We start from the raw sequence: 18,726 nt of genomic DNA on the forward strand, positions 1-18,726 counted from the left end.
AAAATTCACAAAACCATGCTATTTCATTGAATAAATGTGAGAAAAGATGATAAAATTCCCTAAATTCAACACAAGATAAACTACAAAATTGGGGGTTTATCAAACTTCTCCACACTTAAACTAAGCATGTCCTTATGCTAAACCAAGAAAGACAAGAAAAGGGGTATGAACATTTATTCAATGCAAATAAACTATATGCACCTACCTATATGAATGCAACTAAATGCAAGATGCTTCTACCTACTTGGTTAAAAATAAATCAATTCTCCAAGAATTTATATGAACAAGTAGGGCTAAGATCATATGACGATTCATGAATCCTACCAATTCAAATATCACAATGGGGTTCAAATAGACTTGCAAGAAGAAAGCTCGTGAAAGCCGGAAACAAGGAATTGAGCATCGAACCCTCACCGGAAGTGTATCCGCTCTAGTCGCTCAAGTGTATAGGGTTGATTCTCTTAATTCTCTTCTAATCATGCTTTCCAAAATTTGTTTTTCATCTAACAATCAACAATTATTCAATTCATGCATACATTTATCATGAGGACTTATTCATAGGTTGTAATGGGGCTAGGGTAAAGGTAGGGACGCATATGGTCAAGTGAGCTTGAAATTTGAATCTTTGATTAACCTAAGCTCTCACCAAACACATAAAACAAGCTATACAATTCTAATACACCACCTAGCTACCCATAATTCCCACTTTTTCACATACTCATGCATTCTCTTCAATTCACATTCCATATGCATTGTTATTACACTACAACAAATGCGGAGGATAGTGGCCGTTGATTGATGGCTATTTATCAAATCGCCACAAAATTGGTTAGATAGGGGCGGTTATGACAACGGTTTGTGCTTCAGCTACAAAAGAAACTAAGATAGCGGCCATTATCTTCCCAACTGCCGGAAATCAAATAAAAAAGAGAGCCAAAAGCCCTAAGTGCCTCGTCACTCACTTGACCAAGTTCAGAGCTCTGAAGTCTGAATGACTCCCCTTCTCCAACCCTAGCTTCTCCTCGACCACCAACGTAGTGCCACCATCGATCATCACCCCCAGCATCTCCGTCAGAACTACAGAACCACCACCGTCATGTTCTTCTTCTGATTCCCTTCTTTCTTTTTCTTCTTCCACCTTCGCTGAACAACCCCCGCGAAAATCCTTTTTCTCTTTCTCTTCCCCTGTCTCCTGTCTTTTTTGTCTCGCTGTCGGCTACCATCCTGCGTCGCCGTGACCATATTCTTCTCCTCCTTACAACCTCGCATTGTGGCTCTGTAGCTCACCCCTGCCTCCCTCATTTCCAGCCGCAGAATCAGAACAGGGCCACTCCAGTTCTAGCGTGTTTAGACGTAGCAGCGGCTGGTCACTGCCACTGCATCCCTCTCTCCTATGCTCTTGCTCTATTCTTCGACTCAAGTTCTCAGATTTCTTCTATGTTTTAGTTAATTTAGGATTAGTTATATGTTGATTCTAGTGTTAATTTGATTTGGTTAAGATTATTTTCCATTGTTAGTTGAGTTTAGGTTAGAATTAGGATTTTCTGATTAGAATTAGTGTTAATTTATACATAGTTAAACATGCTGTTAAAAGCTTCTTAAGTTTGAATTTCAATTTGTTTGGATCGATTGACTGATACTTTTCTGAGTCACTGTGAAATGCTGCTGATTTTTCATGTCATTGGTGCTGAATTTTGAATTGGTGTTGCAAAGAATACTTTTTAATGCTATTTTGTGTTGTTTATGCTATTGCATGCCAAATGTTTGACAATATGCCAAGTGTTTGCAGTTTACAGAAGTGAAACCAAAATTCGAATTATCTTCATTTAAAAGTAAGTCTCAGAATCTAAATCATCTCAGAAGGTATATTTTCCCCCTTTTGGTTCATTATGATCTACTTCTTATGTGATTATCATAAATGATATTAAGTATAAAATTTCTTAATTGTGTAGTATGTTCTGCTTTAACTGGCCTTATGCTCCAATGGCATGATCTTCTACCATACTTAATCCTGCAAAAGCATTTTATTTTTACTTATTTTTTTCTAATTGATGGATACCCACATCCTCTAGGAAGAACTGTCTAGATAGTAAGTTTTCAGTGCCAACTATGCCTCTTTTCATTATTAAAGTCAGCTATATGAATGTGTTTTGAAAGTGATTAGAATTAGAAAGTAAATTAGATGTGTTCATTTTCTAAAGCCACCCTCTGGAGCATATATTTTTTTTATTTCAAGTGATTCATATTTTAATGTTTTAAAAAGACAATGTATGTCTCTGCATATAATACGCTGATGATTTCTATCTGGAATCAAACTTCATAAGTCAAAATATTAATTTGTTCTTTAAGTATAAATGCTTCAAGCACAGAAATTGCATGAAATTAGAGAAATGTAAATGGAAAAAAGCAACAAAAAGAGTACCAAAAGAAGTCAAAGAAGTAAAAAATGCTTAGCAACGGATAGGTATTGCAATAAAGAAGTGAAATTCATAAATCATTAATTCTTTTACAATATTTTCCCTGGCAGAGTTTTAAGGTCCATTCCAATAATGCTAAATCAAAAACTGTTGTTTATTAATATTTTAAAGTACTAAATTTGATTTGTTCCTTCTGTTTTTCTTACTTCATATGAACATCTAAATCTATGTTTTTTTCCATTGGCAAGTAGAAAGCCCACCAACTGTAACTCTTCACTGTAAGACCTTGGCAAAAGGTAACTATTTTTGTTTGGCTTATACTTTAATGAATGAAATTGTTGCAATGTCATTCACTAAAACCAAGACCAGTGCAGGTGGTATTTATAAGTATGCTGTTTTAGTTTCACTTTCATATTATTCCTTAGGTGTATTTCTTATTTTAAAGTACTAGAAGGTTGGTTTTATTGTCATAATCATCGGTGATAATAAGGGATTATTTCATGATAGGTGTCCTTGGTCTTTTATTACTGAAGCATAGTTTAAGTTAGTACCTTTTGTTTTCTATATCTTGTTAGTATAATATTCAAATTTCGAGAAATTTTCTGATGGTGAGGTGTGCTCCCTCAATTTAGAAATTGGTGCACAAAATAGGTTCTTTTCTCCTTCTCTCTATGAGGCTGAAACCAAAAAAATTGAAATAGAAATAAGTTCTGAAATAACCTTTTTTCTTCTTCTTGCAAGCCATTGTGAGATCTCAATTGTAACAGACTCAATGTACTTTATTACGTGATTATTTTAAAGCATGGGTGCTATTGAAACTTGAAAGAACTAGGTCAATTAAAGCCAAAATTCAATGATGATATGTTTAATTCGATAGGACGAAACTTTGGCGATGAAGTGTAATTCTTTCATGATGAGAGATTGGCATCAACCAGGTACAGTTATCCTTTCCCATGTCATTACTTTCTTATATTGTTGTGTAATTATCGCTAACTGATATGCTTGCAAGTTTCAATTTTACAGAAATTTTCTGCACCAGGTTGTCAGCCTCCAGCTGAAGAGATCGGTTTGATTTTTCCAACATACCACAATGCTCTTCAGCAGTCCTTAGTTTTTCAGCCCCTATTTCAATCTCTCTGTTCAATCGATCAGAAGTTTCATGGGAATGCAGAATTTCACTCCCCATTGTAGATATCTTCTCCAAGCACTGCTTGTATAGAAAAGCTACAGCTTCTTTCTCTTCATTCAGTTCAGCAAGACTTTTCCTCAGACTCTCAGAGATTTAGCTTCCATTTCTGCTCTTTCAATTTGCTCATTCAGCATCCTGCTATTCTCCTCAGTAAGTGCTAGCTTAGCCTCCAAGACAGAAATCTTTTCAAGGCATTTATTATATTGATAAAAACAAGCATCCTTCTCAACCTCCAATATGCCAAGTTCCTGCTTTAGATTTTCTGCTTCGGTTTCTGCTTTAGCAGCTCTCTCATCATGCCCCTTTGCATTTTTATATTTTCCATTTCTTTCACGTGTTTTGATTATGTACTTCTGCATGTGTTTTCATTTTAAGTTTTATATTTTCCATTTCATTTTATATTTTCCATTTCTTCCGTTCGGGCCAGCTGTTACATCGTCCTCTCTGCTGCGGTAATCACCAGTGTTTCTATCAATTTGTGATGGTATAATATGTCTTTGATTGGTGTTCTTACTGCATATGAAGGTTGTGCATGTTTCGATAATTGTAAGATGCTCCTCTGTCTTTGGATCAAATTTGGTAATATTTAAAGAGATGAGAAATTTGATCCAAGTCCTATCATGATAACGAATTTTTTAGTTTTCCTAATTACTCATGTCTCATTTTTTTATGAAATCCCACTCCATTATTTGAAGCTACGTCAGTGATTATAGCCCAATATGTGGTATTTACTTAGATTGTTAGAGATTTGAGTGTATTGCTAGTTTATATTTGAAAAGAATTTTCTCCTATGATCAATGAAGTGTGAAACTATAAGTAGTTCGTCTTGTGATTTGAATCTCTGAGACTTAATCAATAATCATCAAACTAGTCAATAAAAACCAGTAAATATGGTTAATACACCAATTAGCGTGGTATAAAATTGGGCTAATTAATTTTTCTTTAATGTGCGGCTCCCAGGGCTGTGGTAAAATACAGGAGCAGGATTTAAGTGGTAATTGGACTATTGTGACTGGATGTTATATATAATTTTAATGCCCAGCTTTTAATCCAAATCACTACTACTTGTAGTATATAATGACTTTAAACATAGATGTATATCCAGCTCACCCTATATAAATTACTGTATTAGTTTTGATATTGTCTTTTAAGATTGAATGCTAATCAAAATTAGTTCAAAGGCATTAATTCCTCAATTATTAATGTGAGTATATATCTTGTTGGCTGGGTCCATAATCCATATACACAACATTGTGCAAGAAAAGCTTGAATACCTGAGCAGAATAATCAAAGTACTTTTATTTAGTGCACTGCTGAAACCAAACATTATCTGATCACTTTGCAATGTTATTGAATCAATTTCACTTTAAGATTTGAGATTTGTGTGGTATAAATGACTGAATTCCCTGATTTTGATGGTTAATCTTGCTTCAGCTGTCATCTTTACTTGTGTTTGTTTATTAATTTCATGAACCAGGTGTTCCACTTGATTACTGATGAGCGGATAATTTGTACGCTTTTTGGCATTGTTTTTAGTATGTTTTTAGTAGGATCTAGTTACTTTTAGGGATGTTTTCATTAGTTTTTATGTTAAATTTACATTTCTGGACTTTACTATGAGTTTGTGTGTTTTTCTGTGATTTCAGGTATTTTCTGGCTGAAATTGAGGGACTTGAGCAAAAATCAGATTCAGAGGTTGAAGAAGGACTGCTGATGCTGTTGGATTCTGACCTCCCTGCACTCAAAGTGGATTTTCTAGAGCTATAGAACTCAAAATGGCGCACTTCCAATTGCGTTGGAAAGTAGACATCCAGAGCTTTCCAGCAATATATAATAGTCCATACTTTGGCCGAGTTTAGATGACGTAAAAGGGCATTGAATTCCAGTTCTACGCTGCTGTCTGGAGTTAAACGCCAGAAACAAGTTACAAACCAGAGTTGAACGCCAGAAATACGTTACAACCTGGCGTTCAACTCCAGAAAGAGCCTCTGCACGTGTAACATTCAAGCTCAGCCCAAGCACACACCAAGTGGGCCCCGGAAGTGGATTTATACATCAATTACTTACTTCTGTAAACCCCAGTAACTAGTTTAGTATAAATAGAACTTTTTACTATTGTATTAGACATCCTGGATTGTATTTGGATCCTGTGATCAAGTCTTGGTTACTCCGGTTCCCCTCTGGGGCCGAGACCAATGAACTCCATTATCACTTATGTATTTTCAACGGTAGAGTTTCTACACTCCATAGATTAAGGTGTGGAGCTCTGCTGTTCCTCAATGATTAATGCAAAGTACTACTGTTTTCTATTCAATTCATCTTATTTCGCTTCTAAGATATTCATTCGTACCTCAACCTGAATGTGATGAACGTGACAATCATCATCATTCCCTATGAACGTGTGCCTGACAACCACTTCCGTTCTACCTTAGATTGAATGAGTGTCTCTTAGATCTCTCAATCGGAATCTTCATGGTGTAAGCTAGAATGATGGAGGCATTCAAGAGAATCCGGAAAGTCTAAACCTTGTCTGTGGTATTCCGAGTAGGATTCAATGATTGAATGACTGTGACGAGCTTCAAACTCGCGAGTGCTGGGCGTAGTGACAGACGCAAAAGGAGGGTGAATCCTATTCCAGCATGATCGGGAACCTCAGATGATTAGCCGTGCCGTGACAGGGCATCTTGGACCATTTTCACAAGAGGAGGGGATGTAGCCACTGACAACGGTGATGCCCTTGCATAAAGCCAGCCATAGAAAGGAGTAAGACTGATTGGATGAAGACAGCAGGAAAGCGGAGGTTCAGAGGAATGATTGCATCTCCATACGCTTATCTGAAATTCTTACCAATGATTTACATAAGTATTTCTATCCTTCTTCTATTACTACATTTCGAAAACTACATAACTATTTTATATCCGCCTGACTGAGATCTACAAGATGACCATAGCTTGCTTCAAGCCGACAATCTCCGTGGGATTCGACCCTTACTCACGTAAGGTATTACTTGGACGACCCAGTGCACTTGCTGGTTAGTTATGCGAAGTTGTGAAGATATGTTTAGACCATGGTTCTGTGCATCCGTTTTTGGTGCCATCGCCAGGGAATCAATTTCGAACAATAATTCACAACCTGAGTAACAATTTCGCATACCAAGTTTTTGGCGCCGTTGCCGGGGATTGTTCGAGTTTGGACAACTGACGGTTCATCTTGTTGCTCAGATTAGGTAACTTTCTTTTTATTTTATTTTCAAAAATTTTTCAAAAAAAAAATCTTTCAAAAATTTCTCCTTTGTTTTCGAAAAAAATTTTAAAATAAAAATGTTTTAAAAAATTTTATAATTTTATTCAAAATTTTTAAGAATGAATTCTAGTGTTTCATGAAGCATGTGAAACTTGGCTGGCTGTAAAGCCATGTCTAAATTCATTTGGATTGAGGCTTCCAATTTGTTATCAAGAGCAAGCTAGTTGGTGCTAATCCACCTACTGCTGTTCATGATCTACCTGTTACATGCTAAAGCTTGGTTGGCTATTAAGCCATGCCTGACCCTTTGATTGGAGCTTTAGACTAAAGAGCATAAGATTCCTGGAATTCATCTTAAAAATTTTGGAATCCTTATTTTTCTTTTTTTCAAAATGATTTTCGAAAAAATTAAAGAAAATACAAAAAAAATTCATAAAATCATAAAAATCAAAAATATTTTTTGTGTTTCTGGTTTGAGTCTTGTTTTTCATATGCATTCTTGAATTCTTAGTGTCTAAGCATTAAAGAATTCTAAGTTTGGTGTCTTGCATGTTTTCTTTGCATTAAAAATTTTTCAAAAATGTGTTCTTGATGTTCATCATGATCTTCATAGTGTTCTTGGTGTTCATCTTGACATTCATAGCATTCTTGCATGCATTCATTGTTTTGATCCATAACTTTCATGCATTGCATCATTTTTTCTTGTTTTTCTCTCTCATCATAAAAATTCAAAAATAAAAAAAATATCTTTCCCTTTTTCTCTCTCAAAATTTCGAAAATTAGATTTGACTTTTTCAAAAATTTTTAAAATCTAGTTGTTTTCATGAGTCAAATCAAATTTTCAATTTAAAAATCTTATCTTTTTCAAAATCTTCTTCAAAAATCAAATCTTTTTCATTTTTTTTAGTTATTTTCGAAAATTTCAAAAATATTTTTCAAAAATATTTTTCTTAATTTTACATCATATTTTCGAAAATAACAATAACAATTAATGTTTTGATTCAAAAATTTCAAGTTTGTTACTTGCTTGTTAAGAAAGATTCAAACTTTGAGTTCTAGAATCATATCTTGTGATTTCTTGTGTATCAAGTCATTAATTGTGATTTTAAAAATCATATCTTTTTCAAAAATTTGATTTCAAAATATCTTTTCTAACTTCCTAACTTCTTATCTTCTCAAATTTGTTTCAACTAACTAACTAACTTTTTGTTTGTTTCTTATCTTTTTCAAAACGACCTAACTAACTCCCTCTCTCTCTAATTTTCGAAAATATCTCCCTCTTTTTCAAAATTTCCTTTTAATTAAACTAATTATTTTATTTTTTTTATTTGAATTTTCGAAAAACTACTAACCTTTTTCAAAAATTATTTTCGAAAATCACTAACCCTTTTTCAAAAATTATTTTCGAAATTTTTCCTCCCTCATCTCCTCCTAATTATTTATTCATCTACTAACACTTCTCTTCATCTCACATCACTGCTCCTATCCTTACCTGTGTGTTTGGATTCTTCATTCTTCTTCACCCCTATTCCTTTTCTTCTTCTACTAACAATAAGGAACCTCTTTACTGTGACATAGAGGATTCCTCTTCTTTTCTTTTTCTCTTCTCTTTCTTATGAGCAGGGACAGAGAAAAAGGCATTCTTGTTGAAGCTGATCCAGAACCTGAAAGGACTCTGAAGAGAAAACTAAGAGAAGCTAAATTACAACAATCCAGAGACAACCTTATTGAAAATTTCGAACAAGTAAAGGAGATGGCAGCCGAACCCAACAACAATAATGCAAGGAGGATGCTTGGTGACTTTACTGTACCTAATTCCAATTTACATGGAAGAAGCATCTCCATTCCTGTCATTGGAGCAAACAACTTTGAGCTGAAACCTCAGCTAGTTTCTCTGATGCAGCAGAACTGCAAGTTTCATGGACTTCCATCTGAAGATCCTTTTCAGTTCTTAACTGAATTCTTGCATATCTGTGATACTGTTAAGACTAATGGAGTAGATCTTGAAGTCTACAGGCTCATGCTTTTCCCTTTCGCTGTAAGAGACAGAGCTAGAATATGGTTGGACTCTCAACCCAAAGACAGCCTGAACTCTTGGGATAAGCTGGTCACGGCTTTCTTAGCCAAGTTCTTTCCTCCTCAAAAGCTGAGCAAGCTTAAAGTTGATGTTCAAACCTTCAGACAAAAAGAAGGTGAATCCCTCTATGAAGCTTGGGAAAGATACAAACAGTTGACCAAAAAGTGTCCTTCTGACATGCTTTCAGAATGGACCATCCTGGATATATTCTATGATGGTTTATCTGAGCTATCAAAGATGTCATTGGACACTTCTGCAGGTGGATCCATTCACCTAAAGAAAACGCCTGCAGAAGCTCAAGAACTCATTGACATGGTTGCTAATAACCAGTTCATGTACACTTCTGAGAGGAATCCTGTGAGTAATGGGACGCCTATGAAGAAGGGAGTTCTTGAAATTGATACTCTGAATGCCATATTGGCTCAGAACAAAATATTGACTCAGCAAGTCAATATGATTTCTCAGAGTCTGAATGGAATGCAAGCTGCATCCAACAGTACTCAAGAGGCTTCTTATGAAAAAGAAGCTCATGATCCTGAGAACCCTGCAATAGCAGAGGTAAATTACATGGGTGAACCATATGGAAACACCTATAATCCATCATAGAGAAATCATCCAAATCTCTCATGGAAGGATCAAAGGCCTCAACAAGGCTTTAATAATGGTGGAAGAAACAGGTTTAACAATAATAAACCTTTTCCATCATCCACTCAGCAACAGACAGAGAACTCTGAACAAAATACCTCTAATTTAGCAAACTTAGTCTCTGATCTATCCAAGGCCACTGTAAGTTTCATGAATGAAACAAGGTCTTCCATTAGAAATTTGGAAGCACAAGTGGGCCAGATGAGTAAAAGGATCACTGAAATCCCTCATAGTACTCTCCCAAGCAATACAGAAGAGAATCCAAAAGGAGAGTGCAAGGCCATTGACATAAGCACCATGGCCAAACCTGTAAGGGAAGGAGAGGACGTGAATCCCAAGGAGGAAGACCTCCTGGGACGTCCAGTGATCAATAAGGAGCTTTCCTCTGAGGAACCAAAGGACTCTAAGGCTCATCTAGAGACCATAGAGATTCCATTGAACCTCCTTATGCCATTCATGAGCTCTGATGAGTATTCCTCTTCTGAAGAGAATGAGGATGTTACTGAAGAGCAAGCTGCCAAGTTCCTTGGTGCAATCATAAAGCTAAATGCCAAATTATTTGGCATTGATACTTGGGAAGATGAACCTCCCTTGTTCACCAATGAACTAAGTGATCTGGATCAACTGACATTGCCTCAGAAGAGACAGGATCCTGGAAAGTTCATAATACCTTGTACTATAGGTACCATGATCTTTAAGGCTCTGTGTGACCTTGGTTCAGAGATAAACCTCATGCCCCTCTCTGTAATAGAGAAACTGGGAATCTATGGGGTACAAGCTGCTAAAATCTCATTAGAGATGACAGACAATTCAAGAAAATAGGCTTATGGACAAGTAGAGGACGTGTTAGTAAAGGTTGAAGGCCTTTGCATCCCTGCTGATTTCATAGTCCTGGATACTGGAAAGGAAGAGGATGAATCCATCATCCTAGGAAGACCTTTCCTAGCCACAGCAAGAGCTGTGATTGATATGGACAGAGGAGAATTGATCCTTCAATTAAATGAGGACAACCTTGTGTTTACAACTCAAGGATCTCTCTCTGCATCCATGGAGAGGAAGCATAAAAAGCTTCTCTCAAAGTAGAGTCAAACAAAGCCCCCACAGTCAAACTCTAAGTTTGGTGTTGGGAGGCCGCAACCAAACTCTAAGTTTGGTGTTGAACTCCCATCTCCAAACTCTAAGTTTGGTGTTGGTTAGTCTCAACAATGCTCTGAACATCTGTGAGGCTCCATGAGAGCCCACTGTCAAGCTATTGACATTAAAGAAGTGCTTGTTGGGAGGCAACCCAATTTTTATTTATTTATCTAACTATATTTTTCTTAGTTATATGTCTTTATAGGTTCATGATCATGTGGAGTCACAAAATAAATATAAAAATTGAAAACGGAATCAAAAACAGCAAAAGAAAAATCACACCCTGGAGGAAGACCTTACTGGTGTTTAAACGCCAGTAAGAAGCATGTTTTGGGCGTTCAACGCCAGAACAGAGCATGGTTCTGGCGCTGAACGCCAGAAATGGGTAGCATCTGGGCGTTTGAACGCCAGAAATGCACCCTGGAGGAGAGCTGGCGCTGAACGCCCAGAACAAGCATGGTTCTGGCGTTCAACGCTAGAAATAGGCTATAAATGGGCATTCAACGCCCAGAACAAGCACCAACCTCGCGCTGAACGCCCAGAGTTGTGTGCAAGGGCATTTTACATGCCTAATTTGGTGCAAGGTTGTAAATCCTTGAACACCTCAGGATCTGTGGACCCCACAGGATCACCTCAGGATCTGTGGACCCCACAGGATCCCCACCTACCTCCACTCACTTCTTCTCACCCCTCTTGCACACAATCCCATAAACACTCTTCCCCAAAACCCTTCACCAATCACCTCAATCTCTCTTCCCCATCACCTCTTCACCACTCACATCCATCCACTCTTCCCCATAAACCTACCTCATAAACTCCACCTACCTTCAAAATTCAAAATCAATTTCCCACCCAAACCCACCCTAAATGGCCGAACCTTAACCCCCCTCCCTTCCCTATATAAAGCCTTCCATTCTTCCTCATTTTCACACAACACAACCCTCTCTTCTCTTCTTGGCCGAAACACACCTCCCCCCTCTTCTCCATCTTTTCTTCTTCTTCTTCTTCATCTTTTCTTTCTTCTCTTGCTCGAGGGTGAGCAAAATTCTAAGTTTGGTGTGGTAAAAGCATAAAATTTTTGTTTTTCCATTACCATTGATGTCACCTAAGACCGAAGAATCCTCTAGAAAAGGGAAAGGGAAGACAAAAGCTTCCACCTCCGAGTCATGGAAGAAGGAAAGGTTCATCTCCAAAGCCCATCAAAACCACTTCTATGATGTTGTGGCCAAGAAGAAGGTGATCCCCGAGGTCCCTTTCAAACTCAAAAGAAATGAGTATCCGGAGATCCGACATGAAATTCAAAGAAGAGGTTGGGAAGTTCTAACAAACCCCATCCAACAAGTCGGCATCCTAATGGTTCAAGAGTTCTATGCTAATGCATGGATCACTAGGAACCATGATCAAAGTAAGAACCCGAACCCAAAGAATTATCTCACCATGGTTCGGGGGAAATACTTATATTTTAGTCCGGAAAATGTGAGGTTGGCGTTCAACTTGCCAAACATGGAAGAGAACGCACGCCTCTACACAAGGAGAGTCAACTTTGATCAAAGGTTGGACCAAGTCCTCATGGACATATGTGTAGAAGGAGCTCAATGGAAGATTGACTCAAAAGGCAAACCGATTCAACTAAGAAGACTGGACCTTAAGCCTGTAGCTAGAGGATGGTTGGAGTTCATTCAATGCTCAATCATTCCCACTAGCAACCGGTCTGAAGTTACTATAGACCGGGCCATCATGATCCATAGCATCATGATTGGAGAAGAGGTGGAAGTTCATGAGATTATACCTCAAGAACTCTACAAGGTGGCTGACAAGTCCTCCACTATGGCAAGGTTAGCCTTTCCTCACCTCATTTGCCACCTATGCAATTCGGCTGGGATTGACATAGAGGAAGATATCCTCATTAAAGAGGACAAGCCCATCACTAAGAAAAAGATGGAGCAAGCAAGAGAGCCCATTCATGGAGCTCAAGAGGCGCATGAAGCTCATCACCATGAGATCCCGGAGATGCCTCAAATGCATTTTCCTCCACAAAACTATTGGGAGCAAATCAACACCTCCCTAGGAGAATTAAGCTCCAACATGGGACAACTAAGGGTGGAACATCAAGAGCACTCCATCATCCTTCATGAAATAAGAGAAGATCAAAAAGCAATGAGGGAGGAGCAACAAAGACAAGGAAGAGACATAGAAGAGCTCAAGGACATCATTGGTTCCTCAAGAAGGAAACGCCACCATCACTAAGGTGGATTCATTCCTTGTTCCTATTTCCTCTGTTTTTCGTTTTCTCTATGTTAAAGTGCTTATCTATGTTTGTGTCTTCATTACATGATCATTAGTAGTTAGTAACTTTGTCTTAAAGTTATGAATGTCCTATGAATCCATCACCTCTCTTAAATGAAAAATGTTTTAATTCAAAAGAACAAGAAGTACATGAGTTTCGAATTTATCCTCGAACTTAGTTTAATTATATTGATGTGGTGACAATGCTTCTTGTTTTCTGAATGAATGCTTGAACAGTGCATATGTCTTTTGAAGTTGTTGTTTAAGAATGTTAAATATGTTGGCTCTTGAAAGAATGATGACTAGGAGACATGTTATTTGATAATCTGAAAAATCATAAAAATGATTCTTGAAGCAAGAAAAAGCAGCAAAGAACAAAGCTTGCAGAAAAAAAAAGAAAAAAATAGGCGAAAAAAAAAATTTATAGAAAGAAAAAGAAAAAGCAAGCAGAAAAAGCTAAAAGCTCTTAAAACCAAGAGGCAAGAGCAAAAAGCCAATAACCCTTAAAACCAAAAGCTAAGGCAAGGGCAAATAAAAAGGATCCCAAGGCTTTGAGCATCAGTGGATAGGAGGGCCTAAAGGAATAAAATCCTGGTCTAAGCGGCTAAAACAAGCTATCCCTAACCATGTGCTTGTGGCGTGTAGGTGTCAAGTGAAAACTTGAGACTGAGCGGTTAAAGTCAAGGTCCAAAGCAAAAAAAAAAAAGAGTGTGCTTAAGAACCCTAGACACCTCTAATTGGGGACTTTAGCAAAGCTGAGTCACAATCTGAAAAGGTTCACCCAATTATGTGTCTGTGGCATTTATGTATCCGGTGGTAATACTGGAAAACAAAGTGCTTAGGGCCACGGCCAAGACTCATAAAGAAGCTGTGTTCAAGAATCATCATACTGAACTAGGAGAGTCAATAACACTATCTGAATTCTGATTTCCTATAGATGCCAATCATTCTGAACCTCAATGGATAAAGTGAGATGCCAAAACTATTCAAGAGGCAAAAAGCTACAAGTCCCGCTCATATGATTGAAACTATGTTTCATTGATAGTTTGAAATTTATAGTATATTCTCTTCTTTTTATCCTATTTGATTTTCAGTTGCTTGGGGACAAGCAACAATTTAAGTTTGGTGTTGTGATGAGCGGATAATTTGTACGCTTTTTGGCATTGTTTTTAGTATGTTTTTAGTAGGATCTAGTTACTTTTAGGGATGTTTTCATTAATTTTTATGTTAAATTCACATTTCTGGACTTTACTATGAGTTTGTGTATTTTTCTGTGATTTCAGGTATTTTCTGGCTGAAATTGAGGGACTTGAGCAAAAATCAGATTCAGAGGTTGAAGAAGGACTGCTGATGTTGTTGGATTCTGACCTCCCTGCACTCAAAGTGGATTTTCTGGAGCTACAGAACTCAAAATGGCGCGCTTCTAATTGCGTTGGAAAGTATACATCCAGGGCTTTCCAGCAATATATAATAGTCCATACTTTGGCCGAGTTTAGACGACGTAAAAGGGCATTGAACGCCAGTTCTACGCTGCTGTCTGGAGTTAAACGCCAGAAACAAGTCACAAACCAGAGTTGAACGCCAGAAATACGTTACAACCTGGCGTTCATCTCCAGAAAGAGCCTCTGTACGTGTAACATTCAAGCTCAGCCCAAGCACACACCAAGTGGGCCCCGGAAGTGGATTTATACATCAATTACTTACTTTTGTAAACCCCAGTAACTAGTTTAGTATAAATAGAACTTTTTACTATTGTATTAGACATCCTGGATTGTATTTGGATCCTGTGATCAAGTCTTGGTTACTCCGGTTCCCCTCTGGGGCCGAGACCAATGAACTCCATTATCACTTATGTATTTTCAACGGTGGAGTTTCTACACTCCATAGATTAAGGTGTGGAGCTCTACTGTTCCTCAAAGATTAATGCAAAGTACTATTGTTTTCTATTCAATTCATCTTATTTCGCTTCTAAGATATTCATTCGTACCTCAACCTGAATGTGATGAACGTGACAATCATCATCATTCCCTATGAACGTGTGCCTGACAACCACTTCCGTTCTACCTTAGATGAGTGTCTCTTAGATCTCTCAATCGGAATCTTCGTTGTGTAAGCTAGAATGATGGCGGCATTCAAGAGAATCCGGTAAGTCTAAACCTTGTCTGTGGTATTCCGAGTAGGATTCAATGATTGAATGACTGTGACGAGCTTCAAACTCGCGAGTGCTGGGCGTAGTGACAGACGCAAAAGGAGGGTGAATCCTATTCTAGCATGATCGGGAACCTCAGATGATTAACCATGCCGTGACAGGGCATCTTGGACTATTTTCACAAGAGGAGGGGATGTAGCCACTGACAACGGTGATGCCCTTGCATAAAGCCAGCCATAGAAAGGAGTAAGACTGATTGGATGAAGACAGCAGGAAAGCGGAGGTTCAGAGGAACGATTGCATCTCCATACGCTTATCTGAAATTCTCACCAATGATTTACATAAGTATTTCTATCCTTCTGCTATTACTACATTTCGAAAACTACATAACTATTTTATATCCGCCTGACTGAGATCTACAAGATGACCATAGCTTGCTTCAAGCCGACAATCTCCGTGGGATTCGACCCTTACTCATGTAAGGTATTACTTGGACGACCCAGTGCACTTGCTGGTTAGTTATGCGAAGTTGTAAAGATATGTTTAGACCATGGTTCTGTGCATCCATTTTTGGTGCCATCGCCAGGGAATCAATTTCGAACAATAATTCACAACCTGAGTAACAATTTCGCATACCAATTACTTAGTAATGTTCTAAATTATCATTAACTAACACCTTATGAAGCTTACTTTGAAGGTTAGTATTTAATTAGTAGGTAATTTTTTTATAAGAGCTTGTTTGTGTGGATTATTTTTTTTATTAGGTGCTTTGTTATTATTTTTCAAGTCCACTTCGTTATCATGTTAACTAATTCATGTGTTAGGATCCATTCCTTGAACGGTTGAACCCAATAATAATATATGCTCCTTATATTAATAATAAGTAATGATTTGCTTTCATTGATTTTAACGGATATATCTTGCAGATTTTTGAGGTGGACAACAAGCCAATTTCTTCTAAAGGTATGTGCACATTGATGCTTATATATACCTGCACATTTGTGTTTGCAAGTTAGTATTATTCATAGAATCCAACATAATGTCTCGATTTTCTAATTATTAGCTAGCATTATATTCTCTTAATTTTTTTCCCAGATTGCGATTGTGTTGTAACCTATGTTCTTGTATGTCTGATTTTTTGTAGAATTTTAAAAAAATAGGTGATTTATTTTCTTTTAGGTGGTGAGTGAATGGAATTTAAAATGTATAAGTTAATTAAAATATAATTTTTAATTCATGTCTCCTTAATAATCTTATGAATGTGTTATTTTATTTAGATGCCAGGTTTAGACAAAAAGAAAAAGCACTTTCCATGTAAAAATGTAAAAATATTTTAATAAGAAGATGATTAGTGCATACAAGACTAGGCTTCCACCTAGTAAACCTTTGATGTATATTCTGTAAAAGTAATTGTAATAATCAATATAGGATTTTAACTATGAACTAAGAAAATATACATCATCCTTTGACTCTCAGTCACTTTGATTTGTTTTATTTGGGAAACAGGTGCTATTTTTCCTTTAAGATGGCTAGGAAAGGTCGTTACACAAAAAAACAAAAATTAGTACCAGGATGTCAGCAACCTCAAACAGCTCTGCCTTCGACTTTGGCTTCCCACCGCGATGACTCTCAAATTCTCCCGGACAGTGGTGATAGTGTCTCTCCAACTTCACGCCCTTTCCTTTCGCCGTGCAGTGTACCAAGGCCTGCTCCCCAAACGAGCACAAATAACATCCAGGAATCGGAGCCAGGCCACGTAAACTTGGCAACTGATGCACATGATGTAGATTCTCCTGATCAAGAAGCTGATGACCCCTTTGTGAATCCTAGATCTTAGAGTCGCAAAAGTCGCAAGACTACAGAGTTTTGGGAAGTTAAGATCATTAGTAACGTATTTAATAATTTTTATTTGGTCAACATGATTTAGAATATATGTTATATATTAATTTTCTCGCATTCTGTCCACAACGGATACACATATAAGGTATTATATTTGGCTTACAGATTCTGACGGCATAATCAAGCCGGCAAGAATAAGCATGAGGGAGGCTATGGAACAGCCTAACGGGAGAAAGGTCGTGCTCAGGTTCAACAGCGCAAAGCAAGCAATCGGAGACGAAGCTGGACTGTTGAGTGGCGTGCTTGGTCTGTTAGGATCTGACTATGAAAAATTTTCTATCTGTAAAATAGAATATAGAGTAAAAAATAGAATATTAGGATTGGAGATATTTTGCATTGAAGCAAACTTTTTATTGAATTAGATTGAGCACCTCTTTGAAAGAGATTTGTTTTCTTCGTATTTTGATGGATATATTATTTCATTTTGCTTATATTTTAATTTTGATTTTGCTACAAGTTTATATTCTAAGGTTAAAAATATTTACTCTTAAAATAATAAAAAATATAAAAAGAATTAAAAAAATAATTCAATAATATTTTAATTAAATTATGTGTGTTTTTTTGAAAAAACGCAAATTGCCTTTTTTTTTAATTTTTCTTAAATTAGCGGTGGTTTAAAACCGCCGCTAAACGTGCGGGAACTTAGACATATGGAGATAAATTGCAGTGGTTTGGAAACCACCGGTAAATATGAATCAAATCGTGCCAGCCTCATTTGGCAGCGGTTTTCTATTGGTGTGTCACAAAATTTTGATTTAGCGGCGGTTATACCAGCGGTTGCTGGAAATCGCCGCCAAACGCAATTCCGGCGCCCATATCCATGGCGGTCCGGTTAATCGCCGGCATTTGATTTTGCGGCCGCCGCTAATAAAAAAAAAAACCGCCGCCAATTTTCGCCTCCCTTATAGTGTTATTACTTTGCTTTAGGGCATTTTTGTCCCCTTTTTATTGCTTTTCTTTTTCTCTTTTTCTTTTTCTTTTGTTTATTTTTTTCTTTTTTATTTTTCTTTATCATTTTTTTCTTTTTTCACTAAAGTATACACAAACGTATCAATGCGTATGGTTTTACATATTTACTGCATGAGTATGTACCCAATTCCCAAGATCTTCAACAAAAATATAAAAACACACTTTTACCTCAACTAATATTTCCAAGTTTTCCATACCCAAATGATACACACCCTCACTAGCCTAAGCTAATCAAAGATCCAAATTAAGGACATTTACTGTTTTTCACTTAGGAGTAGTGATGTGCTAAAATTAAGAACATAAGGGTTTAACATAGGCTCAAAATTGGCTAACAATGGTTGATGAAAAGTAGACTATTTGGGTAAGTGAGCTAAATGAAATGATGGCCTCAATCATATAAATGCATTCATACATGAAATAATGGACATAAAGAATCAAACAAATCAAAGATTACAATCATAGAAAGAGAATAATACACACAAGAATGGAAAATAAGTGGTTATATAATGTAACCACACAATTGGGCTCAAAACTCACATGCTTATGTGTTCTTAGCTCAAAAGCCATGTTCCAAAATAAATTCTTCAAGCAAGTTCAACAAAAAAAAATTTAAAATTGGTAGGGTGCCCTAAAACAGTTTTTTTTCTTGGAAAGGAAATCATCACCTTAATCAAGTAGTCCTAACAAGAAAGAAGTGGTGGAATATATACAAATTCTA

The 18,726-nt window shown here is 36.9% G+C and overlaps 1 long non-coding RNA gene and 1 other non-coding gene across 2 annotated transcripts; one reads left to right on the forward strand and one right to left on the reverse strand.

Moving 5' to 3' along the window:
• The first annotated feature begins 923 nt into the window (after nucleotides 1-923).
• On the forward strand, nucleotides 924-5,920 carry LOC112727313 (uncharacterized). The gene is made up of 3 exons (XR_003165686.3): nucleotides 924-3,352; nucleotides 3,441-3,756; nucleotides 5,253-5,920. It is a non-coding gene; the product is annotated as an uncharacterized lncRNA (long non-coding RNA).
• Nucleotides 5,921-9,001: 3,081 nt separating this feature from the next.
• On the reverse strand, nucleotides 9,002-9,109 carry LOC112731522 (small nucleolar RNA R71). Its single transcript, XR_003167296.1, has one exon. It is a non-coding gene; the product is annotated as a small nucleolar RNA R71 (small nucleolar RNA).
• Between the last annotated feature and the right edge of the window lie 9,617 nt (nucleotides 9,110-18,726).

The sequence above is a fragment of the Arachis hypogaea genome, chromosome 12 (assembly GCF_003086295.3).
Source record: "Arachis hypogaea cultivar Tifrunner chromosome 12, arahy.Tifrunner.gnm2.J5K5, whole genome shotgun sequence".
Lineage (NCBI taxonomy): Eukaryota > Viridiplantae > Streptophyta > Magnoliopsida > Fabales > Fabaceae > Arachis > Arachis hypogaea.